A 22,918-nucleotide genomic window follows, 5' to 3' on the forward strand; every position below is an offset into this window, starting at 1 on the left:
TTCATCTGCTTAGGCTTATGAATGGCAGTAATGTGAAGATCATGTTACAGGAAATGTGCCCACAGGTAAGTATGGTCATGGTTGTGATTGCCACCAAGTGTGTAATGTTTGCCTGGGTGATTGAATCACTTCTCTAATAACAAGATGTTGCTGTCTTCAAAGGATTATGGAAAGCACTTTGAAGGTACTCTGTTGGAACTGATCTGTTGCCACAGTAGAAGCAGTGATGAATTTTGGTAGCACTTGGAAAGCATGTTTTGCTGTAATACAGTTACAGTTACAACTCTGTCTTACCTAGCTTTAAACTGAGCACAAACTTAACTAGCACTGGTGTACCAACTGCAGTACTTGTTACGAGATTCTGTAGTTCAGAATGTAAAAGTTTGGGAGAATCTCTGCAGCCTGTACATAGATCTGCCACAACTACGTTACATTAAGGGCCTGAGTGAGCTACTTTGAGAATGAGAGTGAGCGAGTACATCCTTGTTGAACACCTTGGAATGACAGAAGTGTTAATATGCTACATGGCATTGTAGGTTTTGCTTATTCTGAGACTACTTTAATAACAAATCATAAATCACAATGGGATTCATGACAAATCACTGGTCTTGAAAAGATCAGTGTTAATCTTTCTCCTTTCTATGGTAGTTTCATAGGTGGCCATTTTCAATCTGCTTAGATTGCTGTTACTTTTAAATTAAACCCAAATGCAATTTTGGATGGAGAAGCGCTCTTACTAGTTTTTAATTAGAGGTGGCAGAGAGCACATACACCAGAAGTTTCAACTATGTTTTCTTCTTTCTTAGCTGTTAAATGAGTTATTTCAATGTTGTTGGTTTAGAGTAGTTAAATGTGTCAGAAAATATTTCTGTTATCTTTTAGTCACTGGTCTACTTCTTAGTAAAATATTTTTTAAAGAATTAAACAAGTTCCTCAGTCACTTCCCAGTGGCTCCCATATTTGAGATCTCATGATAAAAAGACCCGACTGTGGACTGAGCACTAGCAATAAGCATCAGCAAACAGACACTATTCTGGTAGAATAAATTGTGGTACAAAACAGGCTTTGATCTACTTGTAGCTTCCCCTGTGTAGGTTTTTGTGTCACTGAAGGTCAGCAGTCAGGTTGGCTATGTATCTGTTCCGATCATTTTGATTAAATGGCATCCGCTGATGGACTTTACCACTGATTTCTTACTGAGTTATAAACGTGAGTTACACTATTTTTATTCATAGGAGCATGCTTTTGTACTGTCACTTTTTGTGCATCGAGCCTATACAATTGTCAGCTTTGCCTGTGCTGTAGTGCCTTGTGTTCTGTGATGGCACACTGGTTTAAATACCCTTTTATTTCTAAAGATGAACATCCCTTCCCTGTTTTTCATGCCACACAGATTATTTTCTCTTCCATCCGTCCACAGCTGCAGCATTCCATAGCGAGGGAAAAAAAAAAGAAAAGCTCCGTAGTCCTGCTAAAACTGTTACAGCAGCTAAATGACAAAGGCTATTGTCTTGTTCATTTTCTTTCATTTGAAGAATTTCAGCTATCCAAGTATCTTCAGCCTAGTGACTGTTAGGCTTTAAATCCTCCGATGTAGGAAAGAAACGTTTCTGAGGTCTTCCAAAGGTATACCAAACTTCTACATAGAATCACAGAATGGTTTGGGTTGGAAGATGGCTTGCCATGAACGGAGAAATCTTCCACTGGACCATAAAAAGTAAGGCTCTGCACAAGTTAGCAAGTAACTGTTTTCCCTTTCTCCTGAACAAAATCATTATCTTCGCAGATGCCCTTACAAAGAGAGGCATCAAAAATTTACATTTCTAACAGATCTCAAGATAGAAATAAATGGTTCTGCAGAAACTCATTCCATCCAAAAATAAAAGCCCTCAGTTTCAGAGTAGTAGCAGATACTCTGAATGTCTTGGATCTTTATCTTTAACCCATACGAAAGAAAAAGCAAAAAGTTGATGATTGAAGATGGTTTTTTGTTGTTGTTGTTGTTGGTTTTGGTTGTTTTGTTTTTTAATGCTGGAAATGAATACTTCTTTGTCTTGTCTTTTTCCTTTCTGTATCGGTGGCTACAGGTCAGATGTGGAAAACAAGGAAGGATGAACTCCAGGTGGTTTTCTTTAATTAACCTACCCATTCAACATCATCATCATCCCAGAGATTTGTTTAATTGGTGTTTTCTCTTGTGTTCTTTTTTTCCTTCATCACTTGTCTTTCTTGTGTCTGAAGATTATAGACATGCATGAGTTGAAGAGAAAGATTTTGTAATGAGTAGCTTTTGTCCTAATGAAAATATGGTCAGCATAGCAATATTCTTCCTTTTTCCCTGTTTGATGGAAATTTCTTTACTAATGCCTTCAGTGTGGGTGAGCTTATTTCTGCTCTCTGCCAAAGATATGAAAGATTGAACATTGTGCATATCTTGGTATATCTTAATTATTGTTTAAATTTTTAATGGATTTGGAAGAATTATCTGAAAGGACAAAATAGGAGGTGGAGTCAAGTGGAAGTGTATCCTCATCAACTCTGCAGTCAGCCCCCATTCCTTTGAGTGCAAGGCAACCCAGCTGTGAGGATTGCTGGCCACACTCTCATCAGAGAGAGAGAGAGAAAATTAGCAAGACAAAATTCCTCTCTATCAATCTTACCCTTACACAAATTCAGACTTCTGAGCTCCCCATACGTGAGAGTATAACTTAATTTCCAAATTACATGATGAAAGCACATCTGTCCCAAAATTAATACCTCTTGAGAATATCATAATTGTATATACTGAAAATAATTAGTATCTGTAATTTGCAAGTCATAAATGTCTAATTTTTAGCGAAGTTGTTTGTTTCCATTTAAGATAAATTCTCAATTTAATATCCAAAGCAACATTTGACTGTACTACAGGGAAGCTAGAATTGTTACAAAATGGAGAGTCCCCTTGCTCCCCAACACACAAAGAAACTAAATGATGAATTCTGTTTCAGAATATTACTTTTTTTTTTTTTTTCCTGAGAACTATATAAATAATGTAATAATTGTGATTTGATAATGCATATTTTTTTCTTATGTTGAAGCAATTCTTGATGAAGGTCTTGCAATAGAACTAGCAGCTACTAAGATACTTGTATTTATGACCGCTATCAAGCACAAAAGTTGAGTTTAGAATTTGAATTCGGTAGTATTTCTGTATATGTACCTTTTTATGGATAAGTTTGTAGATATGAATAAAGTCAATAAAATTAGTACAGCTATTAAGAAATACTAGAATGTCTTCCAGTGGTTCATGCAGTGTTGGAGATGCTTTTTCATGCCATTCTTTATTATTTGCATGTGTTTTTTATGCTTTTTTGAAAGGAAGCAATTAAGCAAATTTTCCCTCCCTCCTACTGCTTTCTATCTTTCTTTTTGCAACATAGGATCAGCATTTATACTCTCTTGTTCCTTTAATGGGACATCTTTTTGGGGGCCACCTTGCTAGCTTTTTTAAAATTTTGTTTTGTTTTAACACAATCAATGAAAAAAATAACAGTGGAGTAGAATAAATTGTGTTGTGGTGCTCAAGAGGGTTTCCTGGCTGATTAAACATAAAGTACTTTTAGTATTTGGCACTCTGCTCCCTTCCCAACCCATCAAGTAAAAGAGACTAAAATGCCTTATAGATAATTCATAATTTAAAAATCCTATATGATCTAGTGAACCAGGCATCTTAAGGACTTAAAATTAATTAGAAAAGACAAAACAGAATAATCCTTCCACAACTACATTATCAGCCAAGAAATGGTCAAGAATGACTTCAGACTTCTACTTTTGACATTTTTCTGGTGAGTCCATTTGTGAAGGGCTTCATGAGGCTAGTGGCAAGATGCCACTCAGTAATCAGGTGTCTTACAAGAAAACTCTGTAGCAAATACTTATTTGTGGAACATCAGGGACTGTAGTGAGAATGAGGAAACCGATGAGCAATTACAAGCTCTTTGTAGAAAGAAGCACATTTAATTATTATTAATTAATTATTCTTCCTTTTCCCTTATTTGATGGAAATTTCTTTACTAATGCCTTCGGTGTGGATGAGCTTATTTCTGCTGCACCTGGAATAATACAAAACATTGATCCTCCATGGAGAGGATGTTTGATTTTTTTCACATGAGAGCAAAACTATTCCTGCCTGTGAGACAGGATTCAGCCTGGAAAGAGGTTAGGATTCTGGAGTGAACAGAGAAAGTGTGGGAATTACCGTGCAGGAGAGATGTTATCCTGGTGCTAAGTTGTTTCAGGTTCTCTTGGAGTTGTCTTAGTGGAAAGACATGCTGAACGCAAGTGTATTGCATGAGATAACTGTAAGAGGGACAGATTTTTTTTTTAGCAACAGGGATTTCTTTTAACTTTTTTATTTTTTGGAAGAGATAACTATGTTGGTTTTGACTCATTTGTTTACCATCTATAAAGAGATGAGGACCAAGGGGGAAGTACTGAATTTTTATTTCCTTTGCAGGACAGTGAAAGAATGAGAACACTGGAAGATAGTTTTTGGTCTCATCTTGTTGCTCTAATTTGAACATCTAATACCTTAAGATATGTCAGGAGAGAAGTTAAAACATGACTTAAAATTACTAAGACTCAAATAAAGAATTCCTAGTTTAGGAAAGAGGTTCTTCTAGTGTTCTTTTCTTTTCTCGATGCTTATAACAGCAGACACATAAATCGTCTAAAATTATGTGAGTGACTCACTACATTACAATTTATTTGGTCACAGAAAATTGAGTCCAGAGATGACTGTGTTCAGTTGATTGAAAAAAGTGCCTGTCACCAGAGGAGAAGCTACCAGACTATCTTTTAATGCTTTACTAAAACATTCCCTTCACTTTCATTACTTTGTTGATATTTCAGATACTTTATGATGTTAAAAGTGATGCCAAAATAGTAATAGCTATTGGGTTTTTTTTTGTTCTGCTTTGTTTTTTAAAGAGTGTGCTCCACTTTCTTGCAACCTCTTTATTATTTTGGTTAGACTTCTGGATCTAAAGAATAAAAGCCTACCATGAGATATGGATTCCCAAAAAGAAACTAAGCGATTTTTTTCTGACATACCAGCTACACAGCTTTCAGATCCCTTTGGATTACAGAAGTTGTTAAACAGTGTGTATGTGTTATGCCTTCAATTAGCACATTTGACTTACGAGGTTTTGACTTTATGAGGTTCATTGGTTTCTTCACAAGAATCCTGTAAAAAGTTTGCCTAGTTGGTGAGGGCAACTGTATTCTAAAATGGTTAATGAAGTCTAGTAATAGTATTTCATTGTTACAAATAATGCTTATGAATGTTTTAATTTTAAGCTCTTTCTTTTCTGATCAGGAAAGTAGTTGGATGATTTTTTCACCTGCTTGGAAAATTAGGAGGTTATTGGGAAGTGGAAGAAAATCCACAGACTGCCTAATTTCTACTGACTTCATTTCACATCAAGGAAGGGACATGGGGAAATATAACTGCATCTTCTTCAGTGAAGCTGTGATTAATACTAGGGTGGGTGTTAGCTTTTATGGGAAGCGTTCCTTGCTGAGGGTTTTGTTGTGTTGCCTAAAGGAAAATGTAGATACCAGTCCTTATATTTTGTTTTCCTTTTTTTTTTTTTTCTTCTCCTTAACCCATCTTTAGTGCAAGGCCGTGTTAAAGCTATCAGAGTATAAAACCTTTGCTACTTCTTCAGAGAGCCTTGGGGCCATCCTCTGATATTTAATTACTTTTAAGTCTTTCACAAGAGAAAGATAAGAACATGCTTTCCTTGAACTTAACAGTTTGGGCAATTTTCTGTAATCCAGTAAATACAAATTGTACCCTGATTATCCATCTATGTCTGTCAGGCAAATTTTAATGGATGAATGAATGAGTCAAATCCTATGCATGGAAATACACAAATGTGCAAAATATGAGTCTAATTACAAGGCAGCTAAATTTACACAGGGTCAGGTAAACAAGCCACTGTGTAATGATTATTAATTGTTAATAATGCCTTTGAGAAAACACGTTTCTACTCTCAACACCTAATGTTAATGCCTTTTCAGTTCTATGAAAGAACCAAGTTGATCAGCTATTAGGAAAGAAAAAAAAAAAAGCCATCATCTCCCATTTTTCTCCTTCCTTACCTGCTTACTAATTACTTCTGAGCAGTGGGAAGGATAGCGTGCATCCTCACTACTGTTCTGACAAATAATACATAACTGTTGAACATACTTTCAAAGTTTACAGTAAAAATATTATGAACAGATTTATTGACTGATAACATTTTTCCTCTTCAGGTAGTACTAGAAGCATACAAGCTCTGCAGTCGTCCTATGTGATGATCAAGTCATTTCTTCTATTTCAGTGTTACCCTTTGAAACTTCTCAATATGAAGTAGACCAATTTTGCACCTTCGCTCTGTTGCCCTTACTTTCCTCCTTATTCCTTTACCTTTTAAAACTTATCTGCAACTCTTCTCTTGTCTCTTTTGTTCCATTGTAAATGTTTGAGTTGATACTGTCAGACAGAGGAATTTACAGGGTGAGAAACAAGGCTGGAAATGGGAAATTGTATGTATGTATATATGTGTGTGTGTGCACATGTATTTCTTATTCTTGGTTGTGAATTTGTATCAGCAAACAGATAGCTTGGACAAGAATGGTAAAGGAGATTGCAGGTAGAAAAACCAATCTGCAGTGCAGTATGTTGCATAGTTTCGCCTAAACTTTCTCTCGTTATCAAGTACGGCACTTTTGCACTGAAAACTCTATAATTTGGCAGTACCACTTGTTTTCTCTAGCACTGCTCAAATCATAAAAGAACACATTGTGAAAATGGAACAGATTTAAGCCTCACGAGGAAACAAATACTCATGTTTGCTTTAAATGTCGAGGGGGAAAAAAAAGACTGATCTTCTATGCTTATTTGGCAGAGTGTCGCAGCCGAAAAATGCAGATTGATTTGGTGTTAAACCATGAACAAATGAGTTTGATTCAAGAAAAAGATCTTCCTAGAGTACTGACTGACGTTATCTGGATGCTTCTGATTCAAGGAACTCTGTTTAATGCTTTTTTTTTTTTTTTTCAGTAGAATTTTCTGTAGGTGTTGCAAGTTCTAGTTAGTACCTGACCATTTCAGCTAATACAGGGAGTATTTTCAGCTGTATGAAATGGGCAGGTCTTCTCTAGATACAGCTTCTGAATGGCACTTATTGGTAAGCAGATCCAAAGGCTATTCGATACCGTTCCAGATATTTCTGTTGTTCGCTGCTCTCATTTTTGTAATCTTTTCAGCTTCACTGAAATTCTGTTTTGAAATGCAAAGAAAGGTAAACAAACCAACAAGTTTATCATCTGTATACTTCTTTGTCTGCATTTCTAGTCTTTCTCTTTTCAACTTGTGTTTTCGCTGACTCTTTTGCACTCCTGTTTTTCTGTTTTACAATGATAATGGTGGCAAAACTAAACAGTGGGCACTGAAATTGATGCAGGCTGTGTTTTTTTATGGATGCACAAAGGCTACAGCTATTTATCAAAATCCTTTTCATCTCTTTGGCTTCCTCAATATTCAATAGTAGCATTTATTTCTTAGCTCCTTAAAGAACTAGGATTGTTCCTGATGTTATGGATGATTGTAATTAAACTGCTACTATATTAAACGTGTCAAATTCTGCTAAGCCTGAGTGTATTTAATATAATCTTGTTTTCAACTAGTCAAAACTTACCTTTTTGATACACATATTTGCTTTTTACAACATGCTTTTGCTCCCTCTGAATGGAGCAGTACGCAGTAATGTTATATCACTGTATCTGCCGTGTTTGTAACCAGTGGAAAAATTATTGTATCACACTTTTTTGTTATCTGTGGAGCTTTTTGTTGTTGTTGGCTGCTGTTCTTTGCATTGGTTTCTTTTATCCATTTTTAGTGATGCACCCAGGATTCTAGACAGCATTTCAAGCGAGGCCTCTCTGCTGGCTTTGTACAGAGAAATGATTACTTTTTCAATTTTTTTTTCTGCTTCTTTCTTCTCATTCCCTTTTCCTTTTGATTAGTGTATTATTTTAGCATAATTTTTGCCTTTCAGCTTCAGTCTCTCACTGTGAGCTAGCATTTATCATTCCCGCATCTCTCCTCCCTCCCTCTCTCCTCCCTCCCTGATATGGCCAATGTTATCCTTGCTGGCTTTTATGTTTATTTTCTTATATAACTTTTAATTCATCTCTTGCATTTTTGAATTTTCTCTGTTTCCCACTCTTGTAACAACTTCTCCAGATTAAGTGTAACTATCACCTAAATAGTTTCCCCTGTTGTAGTTCTTGGCTCAAAACAAAAAAGACCTGGGTGGTAAGCAGCCTGGCTAGCTTAGTAGAGCCTGAACTTTTCCATCTTCTAGCAAGAGGAACTCTCAATTCTTACATGAATTATTTGTCTTCTTGTCTACGTCAGTCTGGATTCTTGCTACCAATTTGAGTTTGTTTAGGTCATGCTGACCTTGGTCTGAGATCGCAGAAGTTTTATTGTTTGGGGTTTTTGCAGATGTCTAATTCTTGGTTTTCTGATATCTCTCTTTCATAATGTGAGACCGATATTCGTAGGTAGACTCCTTTTAGCTTAGTTTTGTTGCTTCCAATAAATTAATTCAATTATCATTTATTTTTTGTTATTTGTAAGGTACCTTTCAATGCACCTGTATCCCAAAGGACATTCGGTAATTCAGAATTATTCCTTATTTTTACAACGGTGATACTACAAAGAAAGTATAGCTGCATAATTTAATCACTTGGACTAGGCCAGGGATAATTTTTCTTACTCATTGGATTTTGGAGTTTTAGTGAATTTTTAACTTATTTCGGTAAAGTAAATATTTAAGATCTATTGTTACTGGTGTTTTTGTTTCCATTTTATTCCCTTTCAACTTTTATGCATATTGGTAAGTTCGGTCTGTTTTGCAAACACTTACTAATGCTATAATACATTTTCCCATATCTCCCTTCTCAAATTTTTACCGTTATTGATTGAAGATTCAATTGAGAAATGTGTTTAGAACCCTGCTTTCTGTGGTAATCATAGAAGTCAGTGGGAAGACAAGAAAATTGTATTGAAAGAAATTGTGTGCGTGTGTGTTTTGTGTTTCAGCATAGATTATCTCTGCCAAAATAATAGCTGTCATTTTGTTCTTGTTATATTAGTGGCCTGTAGCTTACTACTACCCCTTTTGCCTTGCTTTTGTCCATTTGTCTGTTTGTGAGTAGAAAAAATTTTTTGTGAAGGGCCATAATTTGGGGGCTTTATTATGCTAATAAAATCAATATTTTGTTATATATTTAAATTAAATATTTCAAGATGGTGACCCCTCTCTACCCTGGTATCAAAGCCGCAGACCTTAACATTCAGTGACTTTGAAACTTGAGTTCTACTTAGAATTTCATGTCATGCCTATCGCAGGAGAAAAAGATGGAAAACGTATACGCTGAGCCTATAGGACTTCCTGCAGTGCTTATTAATCCTTTATGGATCATTTGAAATGTTTCTAGTTTATTTAAGCTTTGCTGCCTGTATCAGATTGTTCCTGCAAAAAAAGGAAAAAGTGATCATGCTTTGAATTTTTAAAAATGATCTCACTTTCAAGCAAAAGCACTTTTATGCTCCATTAGAGTTGAATTTGCCAAACTCTTACATCGCATTAACACAAGCTTTACTGGATAGATAAATGTGTTCAGAGACTGACTAGAACTTTACCAAACTGCATATTAAGATTTTGTCGTCTTTCTCAATTTTGGTCTTGAATATTTTCTACAGGCAAATGAAGTGAGGGAGACAATTATTTCATTAAGAAACTATAGTGCAGTTCTGGTCTTATAAAATGGTCTGAAATAGGAGTGTCAACTTTAATAGTTCAGTATAAGACTAGAGAGTCCAGTAGAACTAAGACTCGTGCCATCTTCTATGAAGAAGCATTCAGAATTTATATATATGAATGAGTCTCTGCTTTTTGAGTTTTGCTGCTGTTTTTAGAACATTTGATAGAGTTGCAGAATAAATGCATTATGATTCCTAGCTTAAAAAGAAGCTCTGCATCCAAAGGCAGGAAAGGAAACTGGGTAAACTTAGCTTGGTGCCAGATTAAGGACTAGTTCCCAAGTGGTATCCACTAGTGCAGGAGCCACCTTGTCATTTAGTTACAGCAGTCAGAAATACTGAGTCCAGCAGTAGACATTTGGTCTGAAATTTGAAACATCTATGTTTTTTATTTCCTGATATCCTTCCCTCTCAAAATATGTCTTTGTTTATTTAATTTGTAAGTAATGTTTATGGGTTGTTGTGTTGACTTTGTAAGTACCACTCTTAGGGAACTTTTATATCATTCTTTGTCAATTAGATCAAGATTTGTATGATGCAGACTAATGGTTTTTGTAATACAGACTTCATAAACATCTGTTTTATAAAACAACCACTATCTTTATTTTTCCACAATATTTTAATATGCTGTCTACCCAGATATGATTTTTTTTTTTTTCAGGTGTGAATTACATGAAGTTTCTGCCTTAGAAACAAGTAACTTCAGAACAAAATAGAAAATTATTTGGTATTAGTCTCCACAAAGTCTCGATTAAGAATTTGCTTAATAGCTAGTTTCTGTTATTTCTTATGTTTTATAACATAGGAAAATAGGTTGATGTCAATATGAATTAAAACATATTTTAGATATGTATGTGCTTTTACAAAGTGCTTATTACCATAGTAACTAAGGGGGTCTATTAATTTAGCATATTTTTTAAATGTTCCTGAAATATACAAAATGTATTGCGTACATCTTCAAGGTTAAGCAGAATATTTAAGAGTCTGATGCAGCCATGTCCATCTCTGACATAATGGGTCAACATAATAAAATAGGAGGCATTACTTTCAGAGCAGCCCCATGCCTCTGAATGTTGGTGGAACTACTTCAGAAAGGAAAGTCGATTAATATAACCAAACGAGTACGCAGGTTTAAAATATATACACTGGGCAAAACAAAATATCAAAGCTCCATATTACACCTGATGGTGTTACAAGTACTGCTCTGAAAACAATGCCTCCAAGAAGACCAGTAGTATCCTGTGGTGTGTTAGAAATAGCGTAGCCAGCAGGTTGGGAGAGGTTATTTTTCCTTTTCACTCCACCCTGGTGAGGCCAAATCTGCAGTATTGTGTTCAGATCTAGGCTTCTCAGTTCAAGAAAGACAGGGAACTTCTGGAGAGAGTCCAGGAGAGGTACAGAGCTTACCCACAAGCTCTTTATTGGCTTGTGACTCCAGAGAAAAGCACAACACACGTAGGATGCTCCTTTACACTGACTGCAACTCCCTCTTCCTCCCAACCTTAGCCTGGCCTTCTTTAATCTCCTATACAGCACTCCATTATATGCCATTCACTTACTTACCACACTTCTGTAGTCCTTGTGAAGCTGTAGTTCTCTTTGCACGGATTTTTAACTCTTCCTGCTTATTCCTTGTGCTGAGAATGTTTTCCTCATGGCTCCTTGTACTGTAACTGTCCAAGCTTTGGATGCCACCCCCTCCAAAACCTTATCCTGGTCACACTTAATAGGTTATCAGATCTGATGGAAATGATGCTCTGATGCTCCTGTTTACTTTAGCAGATGGATCTTATAGCTTCCTGCTTCATTCCTGAGCAGAGAAAGGATCACTTAGCTCAGCATGATGGCAATGCTTCTTCATGCAGTCCTGGATACTCTTCTGTACAAGAACTCATGTTCAGCTTGATGTCTGCTGGAAGCTCTGGGTTCTCTTCTAATTACCACCCTTTAGGATCAGTCACTGAGCCAGTTTTCAACCCACAGAATTTTTCCAGCCGGTGGCTCATATTGCTCCTTTTTTCTCAACATGCATCTTGTGTTACCTACTCTTTTTTTCCATACAGTTCTTATACATTCTGAACAAGTTGCCTTTCATTCTTCTTTTTTGATAAGAGGTTGTAAACCTAAAATCTGTTGCCATTGCGTGTTTTTTCAACACCTTGCAATTCTGTTTATGGCTTTTCACTGTACCTGTTGTCTTTCAACTTCTTTTAACTCTTATCACCAGAACTGTGTGCTCTGGTATCATTCTCACCAATATCTTTAAAGAAAAATCACCTCAGTACTCACGCACAGATCTCTGGTATTGAATCCTTACATCTTATGTGTGCCTTTAGAGCTTATGCTGAATTACTTAGCTACCGTGACTCCTTTTCAGCTGATAATTCTATAGGTATGAACTATAGTTTGTTGTTCCCTGTGTGTAGGTTTTTTCTTTGGCTGTTCTAAAACAAGTTTGAATGAGTGTGGTTTACCAAACCAGTTTGCTGATGCTTGTTGTTATTTACTGTTCTGCTTTTGTCGTCCTTAGAATGTATGTGAATTGATTTATCTCTTCTGCTAATCACTGATGTAAATGTTGAAGAGTAGGTCTGTAACCTTTTCCTTGTGATATATCATCAGAATCCCTTTCCATCTCATATTGACAAATGCTTATTTGACTGTCATCACTTTGTGTCTCATGGACAACGGATTTTTTGAGATGCTTCAACTTTGCACCTCTTAATCCATTTTACGTGTATTTATTAACACTAGTAATTCTACAGCAGTGTCCTTTGGAAGTAAATCAAACACCATTGAAGAGATGATAAATTATAGTACATCTGTATTTCTGAACCAAACTTGTAATCTTACCTAAGAGAGAACTTCATATTTAGTTTATATTGCTGTAAGTAAAATTATATTGGCTGATGTTAATTACATTCCTGTCTTTAACTGCTCAATCACTTAAGGTTTCTATCAGTATTTCTGTTGTTTTTCCTTCATTTAGTGTTAGACTGATGCATACAAATTGTTCTGTAGATCCATCCTGGTTAGCTTGTTTAAATGTTAAATGGAAAATTAGCATTTTTATAGATAGGTGGAGTCTCAGTCTTTTCAAGTAATGTCAGGTGAAGTTCAGCAAGTAATAGATAATTTTAGCTCTGTAAATAATTTAAGTGCAAGTATTAATTTTTATGAATATTCTGAGTTTTAAAGGACTGTATTTTATTGCTAACAAACCCAAATACAGTTCTTGATTTGCTGTCAGACTGTTACTGCACTCTTCCAAAATACAGAAGAAATAGTATAATGGGTTGGCGCTGATGTCTTACCCTCTCACCCAAATAAAATAAGATTATAATAGCCGTTGATAAGTAGTCAGTCTTTTCTCCCTGTCATTTACTTTTTCTTTACCTCTCAAAGTGTAATTCAGAGTTTGTTTCAGACACACAATTTCTTACAGCAAGTATTCTCTTTAGATTTTTGAAAAATCCTAGTCCTAGAGATATGTCTGTGTGGTATGTCTATCACAAACTCAAAGCAGTGACACCATAGCAGCATAGCAGCACAGTCAGACTGTAGGCTCCCAAGTAACCTTTTCAAAGAAAAATGAAGAAGAGTGTATTTGAAGGATGATACTTCGGCTTTGCTCTGTTTGTCCTTCTTAAATGAGATGTTCTAAACGCTACTTATAGTAGATTCTTCCTCTCTCTATATTTGTGAATGTATATTTATAAATCTGTGCAATGGGTGTCCTGCTTCTTTTACTTGTTGTGTTGGTCACCACTGTATGAGCAATAGGAAAGTTTTTTCCCAGTTCTGAGATTTTTTTAGTTCAATGAGTTTGTGACAGGCCTGGTTTTTTTTGGTGGGTTCTTTTTTTATAGTTACACTGTAGCTTACATAGCTTACCAATCCACGTGTTCACTTTTGCTAGTCTAGAATAATTGAGGTTGAAGAAACCTCTCAGACCAGAATACCAGCCTCAAACCAGTTTTTAGTATCACTGGCAAATCTTACTAAGTTACATTGCTACAAGTGTTAAATTTTATTGGTTTTTTTGTTTGTTTTTTCAAGTTTTAAAACATTGCCACATTTTAGATGCCATTATGGTTGTTTACTCTTAGATAGATGGGTGTTTTCTTCAAGATTCAGGAAAAACGGATTTTTGTTTTTGTTTGTTTTTATTGTAAACTAATTCATGACAGCTCTTCTGAGATGTCGTTCCTTTGTGACATCACTCAAAGGGTCCTGGTGGACACCGGGTTGAACGTGAGTTAACAGGGTGCCCCTGATGCTAAGAAGGCTAATGGTAATCTTGGCTGCATTAGGCTAAGTATTGCTGGCAGGACAGGAGAGGTGTGGTCCTTCCCCTCAGCATTGGAGAGGACCCACCTGGAGTCCTGGGTCCAGTTCTCTGGGGTTCCTTCCAGTGGTGCCCAGTGCCAGGACCTGAAGCAGTAGGTTCCCTTTGAGCACCAGGCAGCACTTCTGTGCTGTTTCTGGAGCACTGGCACAGGCTGCCCAGAGGCTGTGGGGTCTCCGGAGATCTCCAAAAGCCACCTGGATGTGGGCCTGGCACTCTGCTGTGGTTGTCCTTGCTGGGTCAGTTGGGTCAGGTGGCCTCAAGAGGTCTGTTCCCACCTCAGCCATTCTGTGCTGAAAATTGGGCAGATCAGTTTGGATGCTTGACTGCTTTCTGGTATTCACAGCAAGTAGCAGCAATACTGACCTGAAAAACATAATTATTGATAACAAATGCTTTAAGCTGTCCTTCAAAATTCTGTCTCCCACTGGCCTCTCTTGACACAATCTCTGGTCTGCATCTGAGCATTGTGACATTTATGGCTATTTTCTCTCAATATGTGTTTACTACTTACATGAAGATTGGTACAGCATTGGGTACAAGGTGCTGCTGAAGAAGTCAGTCATTCCTGATGAAGTGAATATGCAGTCTGACTGTAGTGGGAAAGGTAAATGAAGTCTAAGATGAGAGAACAAGAGCTGTCTTTTCAAAAAGAATAGACCAGACTAAGAGAGAGTTTGACAGAAAATCTATAAGGACTGCAGGAAGATTTGAGGGAACATGTTGAACGTACAAAAGGGTAGCTCCAAAAATAACGCCTCCTATTTTATCACGATGGCCTATGAAATCAGAGGCGGATGTTGGTGGTATGGCAGTAGAAGTTGAACCTAACCACCAGTATTCCATTCTATTTTGTTGCTGTGTGACTGATGGCAGCAAAGGGGCATTGTGACACAATGGTGTCTGGCGTAGAAGTGTAGATGAAGTAAAAGGTGTGGAAGTGGATTCTTCCATGCGATAGAAGTGGCACCTACTGACATTCACTGAATGTTTATGGAGGTCAAACACTGGATGTGAGCACAGTGAAGTGGTGAGGGTGCGTTTTCAGTGGTGGGGACAGCAACAGTGGATCACTTCTGCAGTGCAGATTTTTATGAGCGTGGCATGCAGATACTTATTTGTTACTGTTGGAAATGCATAGCTCATGGTTGTGACTTGAAAAATAGTGTTTTGTAGCTGAGAATTTGCTCTATCAAATAGTGTTGTTGTGTTCTTTGTTTCTGTAGTAGTTTCCATGGAGATAAATTTGAGGCATTACTTTTGAAGTGACCTACATAGTTATAAAAATAATTGGATAGCTGAAGGGAGGCTAAGGTAGAAGCCTAATGGTCCCAGAAGTTTTGAGACTCTGGGGTGTCTTGCTTGTGTTTAATTGAGTAACAGAAATGGGAAGAGAATGGAAACATTTAGAATGGAGTTAAGTAGGGGTAGTATATGGGTTCTAGCTCAGAATAAAGAATACTTTGGGTATATTTAATTATTTTAAAGCATTACAAAACCAGAAGTTGCAGTTGAAACGTGTGCATGCTGATATATGAATTTGCCTAATGAGCACCAGCAAACAACTATGTTTATGCAGTGTTGTGGTCACCTGAGGAGGAGTGGGAAAGGGGAATGTCTAGTGTAATTTATGTGTAGGTCACACACATGAAAACGCTTTAATTATAATCACTTGCTTATTGCATGATAGTGCACTAAAGCAGTATTACTGTTGTTCAGATGTCTTTGCCATTCCTGAAATGCAATTTGTATGGCTTGATTGAAAGAATGTATATTTTCATTCTTCATTTCTTTTGCTGTCCATGTAGAAATCCATCTAAATTATTTAAATTTACAAGCTTTGAAGAAAAGCATTTAATATGTTATTTTATCAGCAGGTCCTTGCAAATGTTCAGGTTCAGCAAAATTCCTTGTCAGAATTCTGGGTTTTAGGAATGGGTTTTAGGCCCTTGGTCAGAACATGAGTGTCTGTCTAAGGACATCAATACATTTTGCAGAAATAGGAAAGAAAAAGAAATAGCTGCCTTCAGATGCAGATGGAGCAGAGCTAGGTATGTCTTTTAAAAAATAAAAAGAATTAAAAATTAAAAATAAGGTGGTGGAAGCAAGTTCTCAGAGGGTTGTTAGATACTGGCAACCATCCCTGGAGGCGCTCAAGGCTGAGTTGGATGTTCTGGGCAGCCTGAGCTGGTGGGGGGCAGCACTGCCCACAGAAGGGGGCAGTGGAACTGGATGGGCTTTGAAGTACATTCCAACTCAAGGCGTTCTGTGATGTGAAATACGATTGAAAGATTGGCTATAGGTGAGCAAAGAGACTGGAATTGGCACAAGAGAGTTCAAGTGGAACTTGGTGGATGTAGTGGAAATGAAAAGCAAAGAAGCAGAATTCAGCAGACTTGCCTAAATTAGACTATTCAGACTGGTATTCCATGAGGCAAGCACTTAATTGGGCAAGGAGGCTTGAAATAGTACAAAGATGGATGAAGATAGACCAGTGAAAATTTGGACAGGAAAAGCAATTATATTTGAGTGTGATACCTGTAAAAGAAAAATCTTAAGTTGCCTGCCTCTGCTATTGACAAATGCTGGGCAAAATATGTGGCTTACAGAGAAGGAGGAGATTTGCTGTTGTTATGGGTTACTCCCTTCAGTTCAAGCATTAAAATCTGTGCATTCCCTTAAACCTTATTTTGGAGAAGGATGGGCAGAAAGGTGGACTTTTAAAAATAAATTAAAATAGAAGAAAGATCTTGACTTTAAAGAGTTGGACTTTTGAAAATTGAGAAATACGGTATTTAATGCTGCTTGCTTAACTTTATCCCAAGTCACTTGCATCTGCAATTACCCCATTTTTATTTTCAGTAGCTAACCTGCCATCCTGCGGGCTGGACGGCACTCATCAGGTGAGCAGGCAGGTGGGAATGGTTTGTCTCCATTGCATACTGCATGCGCTCCTTGTGACTTTGCCTAGAATTATTTATTTTTCTCAAGGAGTTCCCTGTGTGGCATGCTCCGCTGTAGTACAAAATGGTTCTCATAGAGTGAGAGGACAATTATTTTTAGTTCTCAGAGAAATGGAGTGAATACATGAGAAGTACTTGAAATTGTGGGTACCTGGTCCATAATGCAAAGGACCAGATTTTTCAGAGCACATAGCATTGTGCAGAGCATGGCTTTAAGGTGGCAGTTGGGTATACTCAACCTTCAGCAGTGTAGACCTTCACATTTCACCAAAACCAGCCTGATTTTTCGGGTGACTGTTGCTTGTGAGTTCTCCCAATAAAGTTGTAGTGAGTAGGCCAGCAGCACAGAGGATCTCTGTAACAGAGACAGAAGTACTTTTCAGCTTTCTGGGTCAGGATTAAGTTTTATTTATTACTTTTAAAATAGTTTTACCATGTAGTCTCCATGTCTGCAGTATGCAGGGATTGCAAGCCTGTTTCATCCTAATAGCAATTCAGACCTTTAATGAGAATTAAAATAAAGATGTGGTCCTTAACTGTAAGTTGACACATGATTTGTATGTACAGGGAATTGAAATGAGGATTACACTGGCTTCTGATTGCATGCTTTTTGCAGCTTAATGTATTTTTCATGTACTCTTTGCGTGAACATACGGAGAACATTCATTACTGAAGGATGCTAACGTTATAGGAACCATGTGCTTACGTCTGATGGCAGGATTTGGCCTGTGTAGTGATATAAGTTGTTTATATTAATGGTATCATGAAAACTAAGGTCTCAACCATTCAGTCAGTTCACTGTAGCATGATAAATTCCTCAGTTCAGAACTCGTGCATTGGTAGTATGTAGTAAATTTATTTTTAAGTCTCTGTAGTAACGTGCATTACACTGTTTCAGGTGATTTTATTTTTTTCGTAAGCTGAATTATTCCTCTGTTTGTAGCATATTTCTGAAATACTTGATTTTAATCTGGCTTCCTGTAGTCTTTGTAAAAGCTTATGCTGTAACAATAAGATCCCTGCAATTTAAAAGTAAATAAGTTTTTAAAAAATCTTAGTTAATGAAATACATAATATTACTTCGATTATTACTTCAACAATAAGTATTTTCTTAGAAAACACCTTGTTTAGTAATTTGAAGAAAAAAAAATTAAGCAGTTACTACCTCTGATTTTAGATTTTAATCATGACTTGACTTAAGCTTCCGTGGTTCGCTACCACTGCCAGTGAGAGAACTCGAGCACTAAATAGTTTAATTATCTGCTATGCAGCAGCTGCTAATATTATTTTTAAAAATGCCATCTCATCTTTAGGTCCGCTGTGGACAAAAAAAGAAAGGCAGATAAGATGACTGTAGCTACCCCGTCTGCGTGGCACTGGCTTCCTTCTTCTCTCTCTCACTCGCAGTTTTCAGTGTAATGAAGAACGGGAGAACAATATTCTGTAATTAAGGATTCCATTAAGTTGAAGAAAAGAGCAAATGGAGTTGTTTGTTCTCCTAGCTGCAAAAATTTGTCTGGGGTGGGGGTCAGTGGTAGTAGTGAGGAAAGAGGGAGAGGTGGGTGGAGAGACCGAGTCAGGGCTGTTTGTTGAATATACTGTTAAGGACTGTTACCATCCTAATTAATCAAGTTAGAAATTACAGCTGTAGTCGGTTTCCCCCCAATTCTTGTTATCAATTTTCTTCTCTTTTGAGACAAAGCAAATATAAATTTTGTGTTCATTTGTCATTCGTTCTTTGACTTCAGCATCTCTGAAAATAACAATGTAGCACAAAAGACCAGTATTTACCTAGTTGTAATGTGGGTTGCCATGGTGTTTTGCAAATTATTGCAATTATGTTCACCATGCGAGTCGCCCTTGGTAACTGGCGAAAAAACTGATAATCCTGTTTTGAACAAAAGGTCAAATTGCTGAATAGAAAGTCTTGATTAACTAAAAGATGTACAAAGTGGAATTATTTCCTACCATTCAGAAATAGTTCTTGATCGGGTTTGGGGGAGGGGGTGAGTAAGTACATCTGATTACTGAAGTACAAAGCTTTGAAAGGATGTTGTCTTGAGCCTTTCATGTAGTCTTAATGGTGGCTTTTTTGTCAAATTTACCCATTTGCGGCATTGAAAGAGGCAGCTGCATTTAAGCTTGAGAGATGGTGCTTTTTCAAGAGTTCAGTGCATGGAAAGTTCTCAGCAGTATCTGCAGTTTACTATTAGACCTTCGGCTATTAAAACTGATGTGCTGCATTTGAGCCCATAGCTCTCGGTGCTTGTAAAACCCTCTGACTGATGATCTAATAAAGTGCTCTTACCGGACAATCTCTGATCAGATACTTTAGAAAAAAGTAAAAAAAAAATAATAAAAAAAAAATATATAACCACAGCTCTGAAAAGGACGGGGACAGAAATAAATGGCTCCACTGGAAAGTTTGCTTTTGTAATCCGTACGGGAAATATTAGTAAATGCGACTTGATATTCATTGTAAGTACTTTAAATGCCCACAGTGTTGCTCTAGAAATCTTTTTTACTTGCATTTACGAAATAAAATTAATCTAAGGAGATGGAACTTTTTCTGAAGTGTCAGTCCTGAACAATAATATACAAATAAATGGGGAAAATATTAGTATTCCTCTCATCGTATTCAAAATATTGCAATTTCCTGCACTTTATTTCTGTGAATTTTCTTTCTTCTTCCCTAATTTTTTGTTCTGTTTGGGGGGGATAGGCTAGGGAAGCGGTGAAGAGGAGGAAGGGTTGTTCTTTTTTAATTATTTGGCTTTTTGTTTTTAAATAGCTACCTGGGAATTAATTCTTAAAACTTTGGAGAGCCTGTGTGAGAGCAGCCTGAAAGCTAAGTAAACCTGAGCAAGTTTGTGAGTTTACATTCTGCATCACCTAGCAACCCCCCAGCTCAGCCAGTTCCCTTGTCTGCCCTCAGCCCTGTTTACAGACCATTCAGACTGGTCGTGGACACCATGAAAGATATTCAGTTTCATTAGTTCCATTCTCAAGGAGAAAATAATTAAACTTAAATGAACAAACATTGCTTAGTGATGCCTTAAACTTTTCTAGTTTAAGTTGACCAGCATGTTGAGAACATTTTGTCTGTCATCTTTTATTCTCTCGAGCTCCTCTAAGGTTACGTATTATGTATGTACGTGCATTATTATTTTTAAAGTTTTCACAGCTGTATTAATTTTCTCGGTATTTTAGAGGTGTTCTTAATCATGTTGCAAAGGTAAACGTTTCATGTAAACCATCACCTTGTCTCTTCACTCACTTGAAATGTGTACTGGAGCTGACATATCTTACTGACATTGCCATGTACAAGGGCACGTTGATTCTCTCCATGGTCTTGTTAGGTCTGACGTCACCCAACTTCCTGCACAACATTTCTGTGGTGGGGGAAAGTTAAAGACTACGTTTATGTTTGAGGGAAGAGGGCAGAATAGTGGAAGATGGCAGGGGGATGGTGTTTTCAGCTTTCTACCCAAAGTAGAGGCGCGGGTCTTCAGAAATCTCAAGTTCTTACTGTTTGTATTTTGCTAGATTCTTTAACAGGCAATTCGTGGATGGACTGTATGAGCTCTTTGTGCTTTGTTGACAGTTGACAGACAAAGCAAAATTATTTCTGAAGCAAGGTACTGTACTTAGTTGTGACCTGTTGCAGCTGAAGAATGTAGCTTGCTTTGAGCTGTATGAATAGGGAGAACGTTTTGCAGAATAGACTTGAATATCTGTCTAGAGGATTTCAGTGTCCATACAGAAGTACATAAAAGCTATTTCAGTGTTCCTTTCTTTCAGTGTTATTTTCCATACGTAGTAGTTTTCTCCCAGTTGCTTGCTTGAAATCTAATTTAGTTGTTTTCATATTGTCTTAAGTAAAATAAAAAGGCTGTGAATGCTTGTGCCATAGTTCTTTATTTTTTGGCTGCATACTTTGGTGCCCAGAACCTTATTTTACTGAAGATAACAAGACTGAGGTATTGGCTTTGATGTGAAGTAAAGCAGAACATACTCGCTCATTTAGTGTATAATGTACAGCTGTTAAGGTTGGATTTTGTCTGCTCGCGTTGCTATTACATGTGTTTAAATGAGGGCCACTGTTTGCATCTAACCTATCATAAGGGTTTGGAGTGCTCCATTATCTTTTCAGCAGACTGATGACAGAGTCTGCACAAATGAGATCAATAAGTTTCAAATAACTTGTATGAAATGACATATGACTGTACATTTGAAGATGTCTTACTTTAAAAAAAAAAAATCAATTTTTAATAATATGTAAAACTTTTTGCATTGACCTACAGATATTTTTCACTTCTGTCTTTTAAGTTAATTTTGCTCAAGGCACTTTTAATGTTACCTTGAGCACTTGTCATCTTAGGGTGGTGGGGTACATTAATATTACGTTAATATTTTCTAATATATGTTAATATTTTCTAGAGGTTAATGAAATTTTCTTTCCATCCTGGGTGTTTTCATTCAGCGTTCAATTCACAAAATATCATTCTTGGATGTCTACAGGATTTCATTTTCAGTAGCATAGAAATAGACATATATTATCTTCTGTGACTTACTTTGTGTCACAGGAGCAGTACAGCACTAATAGGATCTTGAGGTAGCCAGTTTATAAAAAGGTATTTAATATATGTCAGAAGTGAATAAGCTTCTAAAAATTATTCTTATGGGGACGGAGTTTTGTTGTTGGTTAAACCTTCTGAGTGAAATTTCTGCGATACTCAAAGGCTTTGTTCTTTGGGTATTTTGAATCTGAGCAGTTCAGTGTGAAAGGTAAGCTTCACTTTTTGTAATGGCTGCCTGGAGCCCACATCACTTCCTCTTTCATTCTAATATCAGCATTTTCAAGACAAAAGGACGGACACTTCATGTTTTTCTGAGAAACTCAGTATTTATTTTCTCTCTCGTATTTTCTTTAAGGTACTTAGTTAGTAAAACTATGTACCCTCAATGACAGGTTGCCTAGTTGCTCTGGTCCTTCAAGGATATGGGTTCTGTCAACTCCAGCTGCCTTTCATTCACTTTGGGCTGGCAGCTTTGCAGAGGTGAACTGCATGGACAGATGGGAGTGTCTCTGAGGACAGGAGGGTTCAATAGATACTGTTTTGTAGAGGGAGTCCTCTCTTGCCAGGTGTATTATCTCATGGGATGGTAAAGTGATCATTTGGCTTATGCTAGGAAGCTGATGGCTAATATGCTTCAGTTTGATAACATCCATTAATGCTGTTCCTGTGAATAAACACTGAATATGTAAACAGACATCTCCATGGTCTGTACTGCTTTCAAGCAGTACACTTTCAAAAACATTTCATATCTTGTTACTATTCTTTCATTTAAGAAACATTCTGTATTTTTCCTCAGAGATTGCTTCTATCTTCTGATCGTCCTGCATAATGTTTTCTCAGGCAAATTATGAATTCGGGAGGGGTAGAATGAACCATACAGGAAAGGCATTTCCTTTTTTTATGAGAGTTTTATTGTATTGTTGTGTTCTGTTTTTTTTTTTAATCCACTCCATCCCACAGCTAAATTCAGATCATTTATATAGGCCAAAACTCAAGAAGCTTTGAAAATGAGGAAGTACTTTGAAAAGAAATTGAAATTGTGTCTTCAACTTGCATTGAAGTGAGGCAGCATGAAATGGAGTGTGAAAAGCTGTTGTCTCTGTTTACTTCTTTCCTAAATTGGATGATCGGGAAGCATCAAACTCTGAAACTACTCATAGTGAAAAAT

General features: G+C 36.9%; 1 protein-coding gene and 1 long non-coding RNA gene across 2 annotated transcripts in view; one reads left to right on the forward strand and one right to left on the reverse strand.

Moving 5' to 3' along the window:
* Positions 1–22,918, forward strand: part of POLA1 (DNA polymerase alpha 1, catalytic subunit) — a 183,025-nt gene that overhangs the window by 90,901 nt on the left and 69,206 nt on the right.
* LOC107325221 lies at positions 14,445–15,033 on the reverse strand. Its single transcript, XR_004305461.1, has 3 exons — positions 14,941–15,033; positions 14,722–14,800; positions 14,445–14,573 (listed from the first exon to the last, which is right to left on the reverse strand). It is a non-coding gene; the product is annotated as an uncharacterized LOC107325221 (long non-coding RNA).

This window comes from Coturnix japonica, chromosome 1 (assembly GCF_001577835.2).
Source record: "Coturnix japonica isolate 7356 chromosome 1, Coturnix japonica 2.1, whole genome shotgun sequence".
NCBI lineage: Eukaryota > Metazoa > Chordata > Aves > Galliformes > Phasianidae > Coturnix > Coturnix japonica.